Source organism: Saccostrea echinata, unplaced genomic scaffold, assembly GCF_033153115.1.
Source record: "Saccostrea echinata isolate AGI-Se365-2 ecotype Australia unplaced genomic scaffold, CSIRO_AGI_Sech_v1 ptg000082l, whole genome shotgun sequence".
In the NCBI taxonomy this organism is placed as follows: domain Eukaryota; kingdom Metazoa; phylum Mollusca; class Bivalvia; order Ostreida; family Ostreidae; genus Saccostrea; species Saccostrea echinata.
In genome coordinates this window covers 73,563-88,090 of record NW_026889831.1, presented here as the reverse complement: position 1 = coordinate 88,090, position 14,528 = coordinate 73,563, and positions in this window count along the sequence as shown.

Sequence of the window (14,528 nt, the reverse complement as noted above, 5' to 3'; positions counted from 1 at the left end):
CTGGAAAGTGGTGGGGAAGACCCATGCATTCTTTGTCGGGGATCTTTTAGATGAAGAAAAAATCTTCGGGGATTGCTTCAACATGGCCATGGAGCAGTGGCAGGCTAGCACTGTGAAAGCTTATATGACAAGCTTGCGAGACTTTTTAGCATTTTGCGTGAAGGCAGACATCCCAACTGGAAGAAAGCAAGACCTAACCTCCATCGAATGATGCAGTTGCTAAAAGATGCAAGGAAGAGCTTGCGCAAAAAAATTGCACAGCGAAAACCAGAAGTGGAGGCAGATGCGTTAAGTTTGTGTTTTTTTATAAACACTAGCACCATCATAAAACCCTCACTATAACCTGCATTGCATGAATCAGATCAGAGTAAGAAGAGGGGACCATTACCCAGCTACAGCCAATCTTAAAATGAAAAAGAATTGGGAGGGAAATGCACACAGGGAGGAGAAGGAGGTACAAGAGGTGGATGGGAAGTGTATACGCAAGGAATGGAGAATTTTACCATATGTTATGACACACTAATGTCAGACAGATTCAATCCCCAAAGAAAACAGTCAGAGGGAAAGGGATATAGAGAAAACCGTAAATGCTGTGAATTGCAAGAGATATTTAACCCCTCACCTGTGTGAGCTGTGTGAGGATAACCTGGATAATCTGGTACAGAATCTCCCCAAGTTGGTCCTGCAGCTTCAGGTTTGCAATGTTGTGCCAGGTTGGACTGCTTAGCTGAGCTGCAAAATTTTTGCAATCATTTAAAAAGTATTCCGGAAAAAGAATAATAGTATTCTGGAAAAAACAATTCCATAGTTTTCCGGAAAAAAAAAATCCCTGAAACCGGAAATTTTTTTTTCCGGAATGCAATATTCCGGGGGAAAAATTCCGTTTTTAGTGGAACTCTTCTGTGTTTGGAACTTTTCTAAGTTTGGAGCTCTTTTGTGTTTGGAACTCTTCTGTGTTTGGAGCTTTTCTGTGTTTGGAACTCTTCTGTGTTTGGAGCTCTTTTGTGTTTGTAACTCTTCTGCGCGTCCAAATCAGAGAAGAGTTCCGATAAATAATAAATCTGATGCAATAACTTGTCTTAAGACAAAATGATATTTAAACTTTTTTTTAATGAATTAAGTTTTACAATTGTATAAACAGATAATAAATGCAGACTTACCTTAGTTTTCCTCGCCCAGTTGCTTTAGCAAGGCTATAATCTTTTGTAAGTCTACACACTCAAAACTCCCGATGACTGCACAACAACAAAAAAAATTAACGCTAACAACAGATCCCTCTTTAAAGTCAACGCAATCGAAAAAAATCTCAGCGTTCTGATCGCCTATAAACTGTAAATTACCTAGAAAATCTGTCTCGTCCATAAACACAACCTTACCGTTGAAAAATGGCGTTGTTTTGAATTGATTTCGTATTTGTGCTGGATATGACATCACAGGTTCACTGCAGATGTCTGCCGGGACTACTTTCGGAAGTATGACGTCGTGGGAATGTTGTAGAACAATATCTGGGGCTCACTACAGGTTATACATATAAAATAATTATTTCTAAGTGTTTTGAATTACTTCTTGTTATTTTATGAGTGGTAACTATTAAATACCATTGAAATAATTTTAAAAAGAAAAAAATTATAATTTTATTTATTTTCATAGAAAATAAGTAGTTATTAGTCTTTGACATCTCAAAGCGGGCTAAGCTCTGATTGGTCAGCAAATGAGGGCCTCTCCCGCCCAAAAAGTCTTCAGTCGTGTTCCCGAATTTTTCGGCGCTTAGCTTCGCCCGCACAAGTTACCCAATCCCGCTTTGTTACCAAATCCCGCTATACCGTTACCAAATCCCGCTCTAAGTTACCAAATCACGCTTTTGCTTTGTTCTCTTTAACTACAGAAGCCTAGAGTGTCATCTTTCAGAATGTGATAAACTTGCAACTTTTTGAACACTTGTTGCTCTTCTTTAATTCTCCTGCCCTTTAGAAAGGCTTCAATTGAAAAAAGGTTACCATTTCCCGCACAAGTTACCCAATCCCGCTTTGTTACTAAATCCCGATATACCGTTACCAAATCCCGCTCTAGGTTACCATTTCCCGCACAAGTTACCCAATCCCGCACAAGTTACCAATTATCGCTTAAGGTTACAAAATAACGCTCTAAGTTACCAAATCACTCATTTGCTTTGTTTTCAAAAACTATTGAAGCCAAGGGTGTTATCTTCCTGCATGTGAAAAATTACGAACCCATTGACCCAATAATGCTCTTATCCATTTGTTATGCCCATTAGAAATGGTTTCAATGAGCTTACGTTACCATTTCCCGCACTTCACGTTACCAAATACCGTTGGAAACTATTTCAGGATTTTCGTTGAAGCAATAAATAAAATTCGAGAATTCATCATAGACGTTAAGTATCTGGAGCCTTTAAATTTTCTTCTAAGAAGCCGTGAAGAGCAAGGTGACGGGGATCTGCAGTACGTCTTCTACTTCTAGCGCGCTACCTGTAAAAGAGATGAGGGGGTTAAATATCCTTGTAAACACAGAAGACGGAGGACTGCAACAAGACTAAAGCAAACAACAAAGTATTTTGCGAGTGGAACACACCAACCAGGCAAACTACACGTAGGAGGAAGGAGGAAATGGAGAGACCACCATTGCTTAAAAGATTGAAGAATGCAACTGGAGATGAAGATCTGGAAAGTGGTGGGGAAGACCCTTGCATTCTTTGTCGGGGATCTTTTAGATGAAGAAAAAATCTTCGGGGATTGCTTCAACATGGCCATGGAGCAGTGGCAGGCTAGCACTGTGAAAGCTTATATGACAAGCTTGCGAGACTTTTTAGCATTTTGCGTGAAGGCAGACCTCCCAACTGGAAGAAAGCAAGACCTAACCTCCATCGAATGATGCAGTTGCTAAAAGATGCAAGGAAGAGCTTGCGCAAAAAAATTGCACAGCGAAAACCAGAAGTGGAGGCAGATGCGTTAAGTTTGTGTTTTTTTTTATAAACACTAGCACCATCATAAAACCCTCACTATAACCTGCATTGCATGAATCAGATCAGAGTAAGAAGAGGGGACCATTACCCAGCTACAGCCAATCTTAAAATGAAAAAGAATTGGGAGGGAAATGCACACAGGGAGGAGAAGGAGGTACAAGAGGTGGATGGGAAGTGTATACGCAAGGAATGGAGAATTTTACCATATGTTATGACACACTAATGTCAGACAGATTCAATCCCCAAAGAAAACAGTCAGAGGGAAAGGGATATAGAGAAAACCGTAAATGCTGTGAATTGCAAGAGATATTTAACCCCTCACCTGTGTGAGCTGTGTGAGGATAACCTGGATAATCTGGTACAGAATCTCCCCAAGTTGGTCCTGCAGCTTCAGGTTTGCAATGTTGTGCCAGGTTGGACTGCTTAGCTGAGCTGCAAAATTTTTGCAATCATTTAAAAAGTATTCCGGAAAAAGAATAATAGTATTCTGGAAAAAACAATTCCATAGTTTTCCGGAAAAAAAAATCCCTGAAACCGGAAATTTTTTTTTCCGGAATGCAATATTCCGGGGAAAAAATTCCGTTTTTAGTGGAACTCTTCTGTGTTTGGAACTTTTCTAAGTTTGGAGCTCTTTTGTGTTTGGAACTCTTCTGTGTTTGGAGCTTTTCTGTGTTTGGAACTCTTCTGTGTTTGGAGCTCTTTTGTGTTTGTAACTCTTCTGCGCGTCCAAATCAGAGAAGAGTTCCGATAAATAATAAATCTGATGCAATAACTTGTCTTAAGACAAAATGATATTTAAACTTTTTTTTAATGAATTAAGTTTTACAATTGTATAAACAGATAATAAATGCAGACTTACCTTAGTTTTCCTCGCCCAGTTGCTTTAGCAAGGCTATAATCTTTTGTAAGTCTACACACTCAAAACTCCCGATGACTGCACAACAACAAAAAAAATTAACGCTAACAACAGTACCCTCTTTAAAGTCAACGCAATCGAAAAAAATCTCAGCGTTCTGATCGCCTATAAACTGTAAATTACCTAGAAAATCTGTCTCGTCCATAAACACAACCTTACCGTTGAAAAATGGCGTTGTTTTGAATTGATTTCGTATTTGTGCTGGATATGACATCACAGGTTCACTGCAGATGGCTGCCGGGACTACTTTCGGAAGTATGAAGTCGTGGGAATGTTGTAGAACAATATCTGGGGCTCACTACAGGTTATACATATAAAATAATTATTTCTAAGTGTTTTGAATTACTTCTTGTTATTTTATGAGTGGTAACTATTAAATACCATTGAAATAATTTTAAAAAGAAAAAATTATAATTTTATTTATTTTCATAGAAAATAAGTAGTTATTAGTCTTTGACATCTCAAAGCGGGCTAAGCTCTGATTGGTCAGCAAATGAGGGCCTCTCCCGCCCAAAAAGTCTTCAGTCGTGTTCCCGAATTTTTCGGCGCTTAGCTTCGCCCGCACAAGTTACCCAATCCCGCTTTGTTACCAAATCCCGCTATACCGTTACCAAATCCCGCTCTAAGTTACCAAATCACGCTTTTGCTTTGTTCTCTTTAACTACAGAAGCCTAGAGTGTCATCTTTCAGAATGTGATAAACTTGCAACTTTTTGAACACTTGTTGCTCTTCTTTAATTCTCCTGCCCTTTAGAAAGGCTTCAATTGAAAAAAGGTTACCATTTCCCGCACAAGTTACCCAATCCCGCTTTGTTACCAAATCCCGATATACCGTTACCAAATCCCGCTCTAGGTTACCATTTCCCGCACAAGTTACCCAATCCCGCACAAGTTACCAATTATCGCTTTAGGTTACAAAATAACGCTCTAAGTTACCAAATCACTCATTTGCTTTGTTTTCAAAAACTATTGAAGCCAAGGGTGTCATCTTCCTGCATGTGAAAAATTAAGAACCCATTGACCCAATAATGCTCTTATCCATTTGTTATGCCCATTAGAAATGGTTTCAATGAGCTTACGTTACCATTTCCCGCACTTCACGTTACCTAATACCGTTGGAAACTGTTTCAATAATACAAAACACAAAATGACCAAAATTTGACCCATCTTTTTGGATAGGAAATGACCCAGATCGTAAAGAAAACACGACCCCAAAAAATTTTTTTTTTTCTGTTAGAGTTAGTCTTTTTTTCAGTGTTACCAAATAGCGGAAAGAAGTCTTCATTAAAACACATTTAATAAAACGCTAAAAGAAATCATAGTGCTATACTTTGGTTGAAACGATCAAAATACTTAAATAATATCTTGCATACCTTCCAAAACCCTTGAATGTCATGAAGACTTTGAATTCTTCATGAGAAGATCCCAGTAGCTAGTAAGACGAAAAATCAAATGAATTTGAAAAAAAAAATCAGGAATAATTAGAAAGGGTGTGCTAAGTAAGGTGTATTGGGTAATGGGTGGAGATATACTAGATCAGCTTAATGAGAAATGAGTCAGAGTATATTAGATCAGGGTTTGGGGTTATATTAACTTCTTGATATTATAAGTTCAAAATATAGCCATATTGGAGGATGTAATATTGTCACTTCCTGTATGTAAACACTACAAATTATAACAAATCAATCACTGAGTAAGAACTTGATTGCTTTTTATGGTCATATACTCCTTAAGGAAAGAAGAAAAAATGTCAATATTCAGAAAAGTAAGCCTTCATCAGCTGTGTTTCAGACTTTTACTTTCTTCATCATTATATCGCCTGGTAGCTATCAACGAGCAGTGGTCACCCACCCAATAGTACTTCACGCTAGACGTCGCTTAACTTGCGTCATGCAAAGCGTGATACATACCTCACAGCCAGAGAAGCTACCTTGTTGTAAGTATTTCAAAATCTCTTATATATCTCAGCCATGTCTGTTAGGGTTGGGGTTAGGGTTACCAATTATGTCACTTTGGTTCATTTGACTTTTTACGTTATTCAGCAATACATTTTAACTAATTTAAAATGATTCAAAATTGTTCAATATCCTTTCTTTATGCATCATTATACATTGGATACATTCTCTATTCAAGCTTTAAACAGTGATTCAAAGAATAAAAGAAGACAGTTTAACGAAAATATTTAATGAACATCTAAAATCAATGAAGTTTGTTAGCAAAAATCCCTGAAACCGGAATTTTTTTTTTCCGGAATGCAATATTCCGGAAAAAAAAATTCCGGTTTTAGTGGAACTCTTCTGTGTTTGGATCTCTTCTGTGTTTGCAACTTTTCTGAGTTTGGAGCTCTTTTGTGTTTGGAACTCTTCTGTGTTTGGAGCTCTTTTGTATTTGGAACTCTTCTGTGTTTGGAGCTCTTTTGTGTTTGGAACTCTTCTGCGCGTCCAAAACCCCACTATAGGTTACCATTTCCCGCACAAGTTACCCAATCCCGCTATACCGTTACCAAATCCCGCTCTTTTGTGTTTGGAACTCTTCTGTGTTTGGAGCTCTTTTGTGTTTGGAACTCTTCTGCGCGTCCAAGATCACAGAGAGCGCGCGCTGACTTTGTGTATATGATAACGCCAGCTTCGGGGTTAGCGTGGGATCTTTAGGTCGTCACATAGAACAGTGTAAGCACACAGTGTCTCTAACGCTGCAGAGTGCGGACGGAAAAATTTGCCAGGGAAGAGAACGCTAAAAGGTAGACAATTTATTTTTTGGGAGAATATTTTAGAATTTATATTTTGAAACAGTTTCTTAGAGGGAAAATTTCTTTTAATATGCATACTGCAAAATCACGTATTTTCGTGGTGTCAAGTTGTATTTGTTCTTCGGGTTTTCATTTCATGGTTCAATGAGAAAGAATTACTTAAACTTCAACTTTTTTTCATCTCGTAGATGACATAAATTTCTTGGGTCTCGACATGCAAAGAAAATAACGATAATTAAACCCCACGAAAATTAGTGATTTAACAGTACGTTTCCTTTTTTTAAGTTAAGGTTGCATTTTATTTCATAACTGAATAATATAGACGAGAAAAACTGCCAAGTTAAGAATGCGTTAATTACGCAAAAAACAACTGCTATTAAACAGAATTTATTTAATCAAATTTTTATAATTGTAATTTGATAATTCTGTAAAACTTAAACCAATATGAGCAGGAATTCCTTGTTGTAAGCAAGTTAGTCATTATAAAACATTGAAGGTTTATAAATTTTGGTTGTGGAGTTTTTTGGCGTTGGGAAAAAAATTGAGTAGATATAACTGAAATGAGGTATTAATTGTCGTCCTGTACAACAATTGAATTTCTCTTTAACATTCGCAATTCAAAGAAATTTTCTGCTCAAACTGGAAAAAAATATTTCAAATTTAGTTATTATTGAATATGCGTGATGTGTGTATGTAAATAAAGACTGGTTGTAACGTAGGCGTCAATTAGCGCCTAAGTCCCGGAGAGCATGTAATAAATTAGGAGGTACCCCAGCAAATTGCGAGGTACCTCTCTGTGAGAATGAAAATGAGTGTAAAGCATGACGATAAACTTAAAATAGTTTTGCCTTATAAATGATTAGTGCAGTTTTTTTATGTTTACGGTATCATTTAGAAGATGTTATCAAATAAAAATGATCTATCATAGACATTTACAAAGTTTGATTATTGTCTGATAAATTGCAATTTGACTGTACGTTGAAGTCTATGGAGAGAGCAGATTTAATTAACATATTGTAAAAAGTAATTTGAATTTTATACATATCTCTCGGTAAAATATTGTATAAGATCCCAATTTGAAATGCAAAGAAATCAGATACCGGAGATAATTTGAGAAAATTAGAATTCTCTCATTGTCATAAAGGGGCAGAGAATTTGAGAAACATATATAATGCAAAATAGCCAGATTTAAAATGTTACCAATTATGTCACTTTGGTTCATTTGACTTTTTACGTTATTCAGCAATACATTTTAACTAATTTAAAATGATTCAAAATTGTTCAATATCCTTTCTTTATGCATCATTATACATTGGATACATTCTCTATTTAAGTTTCAAACAGTGATTCGAAGAATAAAAGAAGACAGTTTAACGAAAATATTTAATGAAAATCTAAAATCAAGTTAAGTTTGTTAGCAAAAATCCCTGAAACCGGAATTTTTTTTTCCGGAATGCAATATTCCGGAAAAAAAATTCCGGTTTTAGTGGAACTCTTCTGTGTTTGGAACTCTTCTGTGTTTGTAACTTTTCTGAGTTTGGAGCTCTTTTGTGTTTGGAACTCTTCTGTGTTTGGAGCTCTTTTGTATTTGGAACTCTTCTGTGTTTGGAGCTCTTTTGTGTTTGGAACTCTTCTGCGCGTCCAAAACCCCACTATAGGTTACCATTTCCCGCACAAGTTACCCAATCCCGCTATACCGTTACCAAATCCCGCTCTTTTGTGTTTGGAACTCTTCTGTGTTTGGAGCTCTTTTGTGTTTGGAACTCTTCTGCGCGTCCAAGATCACAGAGAGCGCGCGCTGACTTTGTGTATATGATAACGCCAGCTTCGGGGTTAGCGTGGGATCTTTAGGTCGTCACATAGAACAGTGTAAGCACACAGTGTCTCTAACGCTGCAGAGTGCGGACGGAAAAATTTGCCAGGGAAGAGAACGCTAAAAGGTAGACAATTTATTTTTTGGGAGAATATTTTAGAATTTATATTTTGAAACAGTTTCTTAGACGGAAAATTTCTTTTAATATGTATACTGCAAAATCACGTATTTTCGTGGTGTCAAGTTGTATTTGTTCTTCGGGTTTTCATTTCATGGTTCAATGAGAAAGAATTACTTAAACTTCAACTTTTTTTCATCTCGTAGATGACATAAATTTCTTGGGTCTCGACATGCAAAGAAAATAACGATAATTAAACCCCACGAAAATTAGTGATTAACAGTACGTTTCCTTTTTTTAAGTTAAGGTTGCATTTTATTTCATAACTGAATAATATAGACGAGAAAAACTGCCAAGTTAAGAATGCGTTAATTACGCAAAAAATCAACTGCTATTAAACAGAATTTTATTTAATTAATTTTTTATAATTGTAATTTGATAATTCTGTAAAACTTAAACCAATATGAGCAGGAATTTCATGTTGTAAGCAAGTTAGTCACTTTAAAACATTGAAGGTTTATAAATTTTGATTGTTCATTTTTATGGCGTTGGGAAAAAAATTGAGTAGATATAACTGAAATGAAATATTAATTGTCGTCCTGTACAACAATTGAATTTCTCTTTAACATTCGCAATTCAAAGAAATTTTCTGCTCATATTGGGAAAGAATATTTCAGATTTAGTTATTATTGAATATGCGTGATGTGTGTATGTAAATAAAGATTGGGGGTAACGTAGGCGTCAATTAGCGCCTAAGACCCGGAGAGCATGTAATAAATTAGGAGGTACCCCAGCAAATTGCGAGGTACCTCTCTGTGAGAATGAAAATGAGTGTAAAGCATGACGATAAACTTAAAATAGTTTTGCCTTATAAATGATTAGTGCAGTTTTTTATGTTTACGGTATCATTTAGAAGATGTTATCAAATAAAAATGATCTATCATAGACATTTACAAAGTTTGATTATTGTCTGATAAATTGCAATTTGACTGTACGTTGAAGTCTATGGAGAGAGCAGATTTAATTAACATATTGTAAAAAGTAATTTGAATTTTATACATATCTCTCGGTAAAATATTGTATAAGATCCCAATTTGAAATGCAAAGAAATCAGATACCGGAGATAATTTGAGAAAATTAGAATTCTCTCATTGTCATAAAGGGGCAGAGAATTTGAGAAACATATATAATGCAAAATAGCCAGATTTAAAATGTTACCAATTATGTCACTTTGGTTCATTTGACTTTTTACGTTATTCAGCAATACATTTTAACTAATTTAAAATGATTCAAAATTGTTCAATATCCTTTCTTTATGCATCATTATACATTGGATACATTCTCTATTTAAGTTTCAAACAGTGATTCGAAGAATAAAAGAAGACAGTTTAACGAAAATATTTAATGAAAATCTAAAATCAAGTTAAGTTTGTTAGCAAAAATCCCTGAAACCGGAATTTTTTTTCCGGAATGCAATATTCCGGAAAAAAAAATTCCGGTTTTAGTGGAACTCTTCTGTGTTTGGAACTCTTCTGTGTTTGTAACTTTTCTGAGTTTGGAGCTCTTTTGTGTTTGGAACTCTTCTGTGTTTGGAGCTCTTTTGTATTTGGAACTCTTCTGTGTTTGGAGCTCTTTTGTGTTTGGAACTCTTCTGCGCGTCCAAAACCCCACTATAGGTTACCATTTCCCGCACAAGTTACCCAATCCCGCTATACCGTTACCAAATCCCGCTCTTTTGTGTTTGGAACTCTTCTGTGTTTGGAGCTCTTTTGTGTTTGGAACTCTTCTGCGCGTCCAAGATCACAGAGAGCGCGCGCTGACTTTGTGTATATGATAACGCCAGTTTCGGGGTTAGCGTGGGATCTTTAGGTCGTCACATAGAACAGTGTAAGCACACAGTGTCTCTAACGCTGCAGAGTGCGGACGGAAAAATTTGCCAGGGAAGAGAACGCTAAAAGGTAGACAATTTATTTTTTGGGAGAATATTTTAGAATTTATATTTTGAAACAGTTTCTTAGAGGGAAAATTTCTTTTAATATGCATACTGCAAAATCACGTATTTTCGTGGTGTCAAGTTGTATTTGTTCTTCGGGTTTTCATTTCATGGTTCAATGAGAAAGAATTACTTAAACTTCAACTTTTTTTCATCTCGTAGATGACATAAATTTCTTGGGTCTCGACATGCAAAGAAAATAACGATAATTAAACCCCACGAAAATTAGTGATTAACAGTACGTTTCCTTTTTTTAAGTTAAGGTTGCATTTTATTTCATAACTGAATAATATAGACGAGAAAAACTGCCAAGTTAAGAATGCGTTAATTACGCAAAAAATCAACTGCTATTAAACAGAATTTTATTTAATTAATTTTTTATAATTGTAATTTGATAATTCTGTAAAACTTAAACCAATATGAGCAGGAATTTCATGTTGTAAGCAAGTTAGTCACTTTAAAACATTGAAGGTTTATAAATTTTGATTGTTCATTTTTATGGCGTTGGGAAAAAAATTGAGTAGATATAACTGAAATGAAATATTAATTGTCGTCCTGTACAACAATTGAATTTCTCTTTAACATTCGCAATTCAAAGAAATTTTCTGCTCATATTGGGAAAGAATATTTCAGATTTAGTTATTATTGAATATGCGTGATGTGTGTATGTAAATAAAGATTGGGGGTAACGTAGGCGTCAATTAGCGCCTAAGACCCGGAGAGCATGTAATAAATTAGGAGGTACCCCAGCAAATTGCGAGGTACCTCTCTGTGAGAATGAAAATGAGTGTAAAGCATGACGATAAACTTAAAATAGTTTTGCCTTATAAATGATTAGTGCAGTTTTTTATGTTTACGGTATCATTTAGAAGATGTTATCAAATAAAAATGATCTATCATAGACATTTACAAAGTTTGATTATTGTCTGATAAATTGCAATTTGACTGTACGTTGAAGTCTATGGAGAGAGCAGATTTAATTAACATATTGTAAAAAGTAATTTGAATTTTATACATATCTCTCGGTAAAATATTGTATAAGATCCCAATTTGAAATGCAAAGAAATCAGATACCGGAGATAATTTGAGAAAATTAGAATTCTCTCATTGTCATAAAGGGGCAGAGAATTTGAGAAACATATATAATGCAAAATAGCCAGATTTAAAATTTTACCAATTATGTCACTTTGGTTCATTTGACTTTTTACGTTATTCAGCAATACATTTTAACTAATTTAAAATGATTCAAAATTGTTCAATATCCTTTCTTTATGCATCATTATACATTGGATACATTCTCTATTTAAGTTTGAAACAGTGATTCAAAGAATAAAAGAAGACAGTTTAACGAAAATATTTAATGAACATCTAAAATCAAGTGAAGATTGTTAGCAAAAATCCCTGAAACCGGAATTTTTTTTTTCCGGAATGCAATATTCCGGAAAAAAAAATTCCGGTTTTAGTGGAACTCTTCTGTGTTTGGAACTCTTCTGTGTTTGTAACTTTTCTGAGTTTGGAGCTCTTTTGTGTTTGGAACTCTTCTGTGTTTGGAGCTCTTTTGTATTTGGAACTCTTCTGTGTTTGGAGCTCTTTTGTGTTTGGAACTCTTCTGCGCGTCCAAAACCCCACTATAGGTTACCATTTCCCGCACAAGTTACCCAATCCCGCTATACCGTTACCAAATCCCGCTCTTTTGTGTTTGGAACTCTTCTGTGTTTGGAGCTCTTTTGTGTTTGGAACTCTTCTGCGCGTCCAAGATCACAGAGAGCGCGCGCTGACTTTGTGTATATGACAACGCCAGCTTCGGGGTTAGCGTGGGATCTTTAGGTCGTCACATAGAACAGTGTAAGCACACAGTGTCTCTAACGCTGCAGAGTGCGGACGGAAAAATTTGCCAGGGAAGAGAACGCTAAAAGGTAGACAATTTATTTTTTGGGAGAATATTTTAGAATTTATATTTTGAAACAGTTTCTTAGACGGAAAATTTCTTTTAATATGCATACTGCAAAATCACGTATTTTCGTGGTGTCAAGTTGTATTTGTTCTTCGGGTTTTCATTTCATGGTTCAATGAGAAAGAATTACTTAAACTTCAACTTTTTTTCATCTCGTAGATGACATAAATTTCTTGGGTCTCGACATGCAAAGAAAATAACGATAATTAAACCCCACGAAAATTAGTGATTAACAGTACGTTTCCTTTTTTTAAGTTAAGGTTGCATTTTATTTCATAACTGAATAATATAGACGAGAAAAACTGCCAAGTTAAGAATGCGTTAATTACGCAAAAAATCAACTGCTATTAAACAGAATTTTATTTAATTAATTTTTTATAATTGTAATTTGATAATTCTGTAAAACTTAAACCAATATGAGCAGGAATTTCATGTTGTAAGCAAGTTAGTCACTTTAAAACATTGAAGGTGTATAAATTTTGATTGTTCATTTTTATGGCGTTGGGAAAAAAATTGAGTAGATATAATTGAAATGAGGTATTAATTGTCGTCCTGTACAACAATTGAATTTCTCTTTAACATTCGCAATTCAAAGAAATTTTCTGCTCAAACTGGAAAAAAATATTTCAAATTTAGTTATTATTGAATATGCGTGATGTGTGTATGTAAATAAAGATTGGGGGTAACGTAGGCGTCAATTAGCGCCTAAGTCCCGGAGAGCATGTAATAAATTAGGAGGTACCCCAGCAAATTGCGAGGTACCTCTCTGTGAGAATGAAAATGAGTGTAAAGCATGACGATAAACTTAAAATAGTTTTGCCTTATAAATGATTAGTGCAGTTTTTTATGTTTACGGTATCATTTAGAAGATGTTATCAAATAAAAATGATCTATCATAGACATTTACAAAGTTTGATTATTGTCTGATAAATTGCAATTTGACTGTACGTTGAAGTCTATGGAGAGAGCAGATTTAATTAACATATTGTAAAAAGTAATTTGAATTTTATACATATCTCTCGGTAAAATATTGTATAAGATCCCAATTTGAAATGCAAAGAAATCAGATACCGGAGATAATTTGAGAAAATTAGAATTCTCTCATTGTCATAAAGGGGCAGAGAATTTGAGAAACATATATAATGCAAAATAGCCAGATTTAAAATGTTACCAATTATGTCACTTTGGTTCATTTGACTTTTTACGTTATTCAGCAATACATTTTAACTAATTTAAAATGATTCAAAATTGTTCAATATCCTTTCTTTATGCATCATTATACATTGGATACATTCTCTATTTAAGTTTTAAACAGTGATTCGAAGAATAAAAGAAGACAGTTTAACGAAAATATTTAATGAAAATCTAAAATCAAGTTAAGTTTGTTAGCAAAAATCCCTTAAACCGGAATTTTTTTTCCGGAATGCAAAATTCCGGAAAAAAAATCCCGGTTTTAGTGGAACTCTTCTGTGTTTGGAACTCTTCTGTGTTTGCAACTTTTCTGAGTTTGGAGCTCTTTTGTGTTTGGAACTCTTCTGTGTTTGGAGCTCTTTTGTGTTTGGAACTCTTCTGCGCGTCCAAAACCCCACTATAGGTTACCATTTCTCGCACAAGTTTTGTTACAAAATCCCGCTACACTAATTCCCAAGTCCGGTCAAGGTAAGTATTTCCCGCACAAGTTAATATTTATTCTTATTTGTTTTCTTTTTGTTCTTTATAAATGAATAGAGATAAAAAATAGTTGTTTGTTTAATGTAGAGGAATGTGTTGCAAAATCTCCTAGAATAGTTTCTTTTTTAAGGAATTGGTATGAGTGAGGAAAAAGGTATAGAGTCTCTCCCTTCCGATGCAGGTATTACATGTAGTCATTTGTATTTTCTTACATCAAATCGCATATAAAGTTAATCAAGAAAGTGAAAGAGGATTAATTAAGATATCTAACATTTTGATAGCAAACATTAAAAGTGTAAATGTGTTTGCGGATTCAATAACAAAAAGCAGAT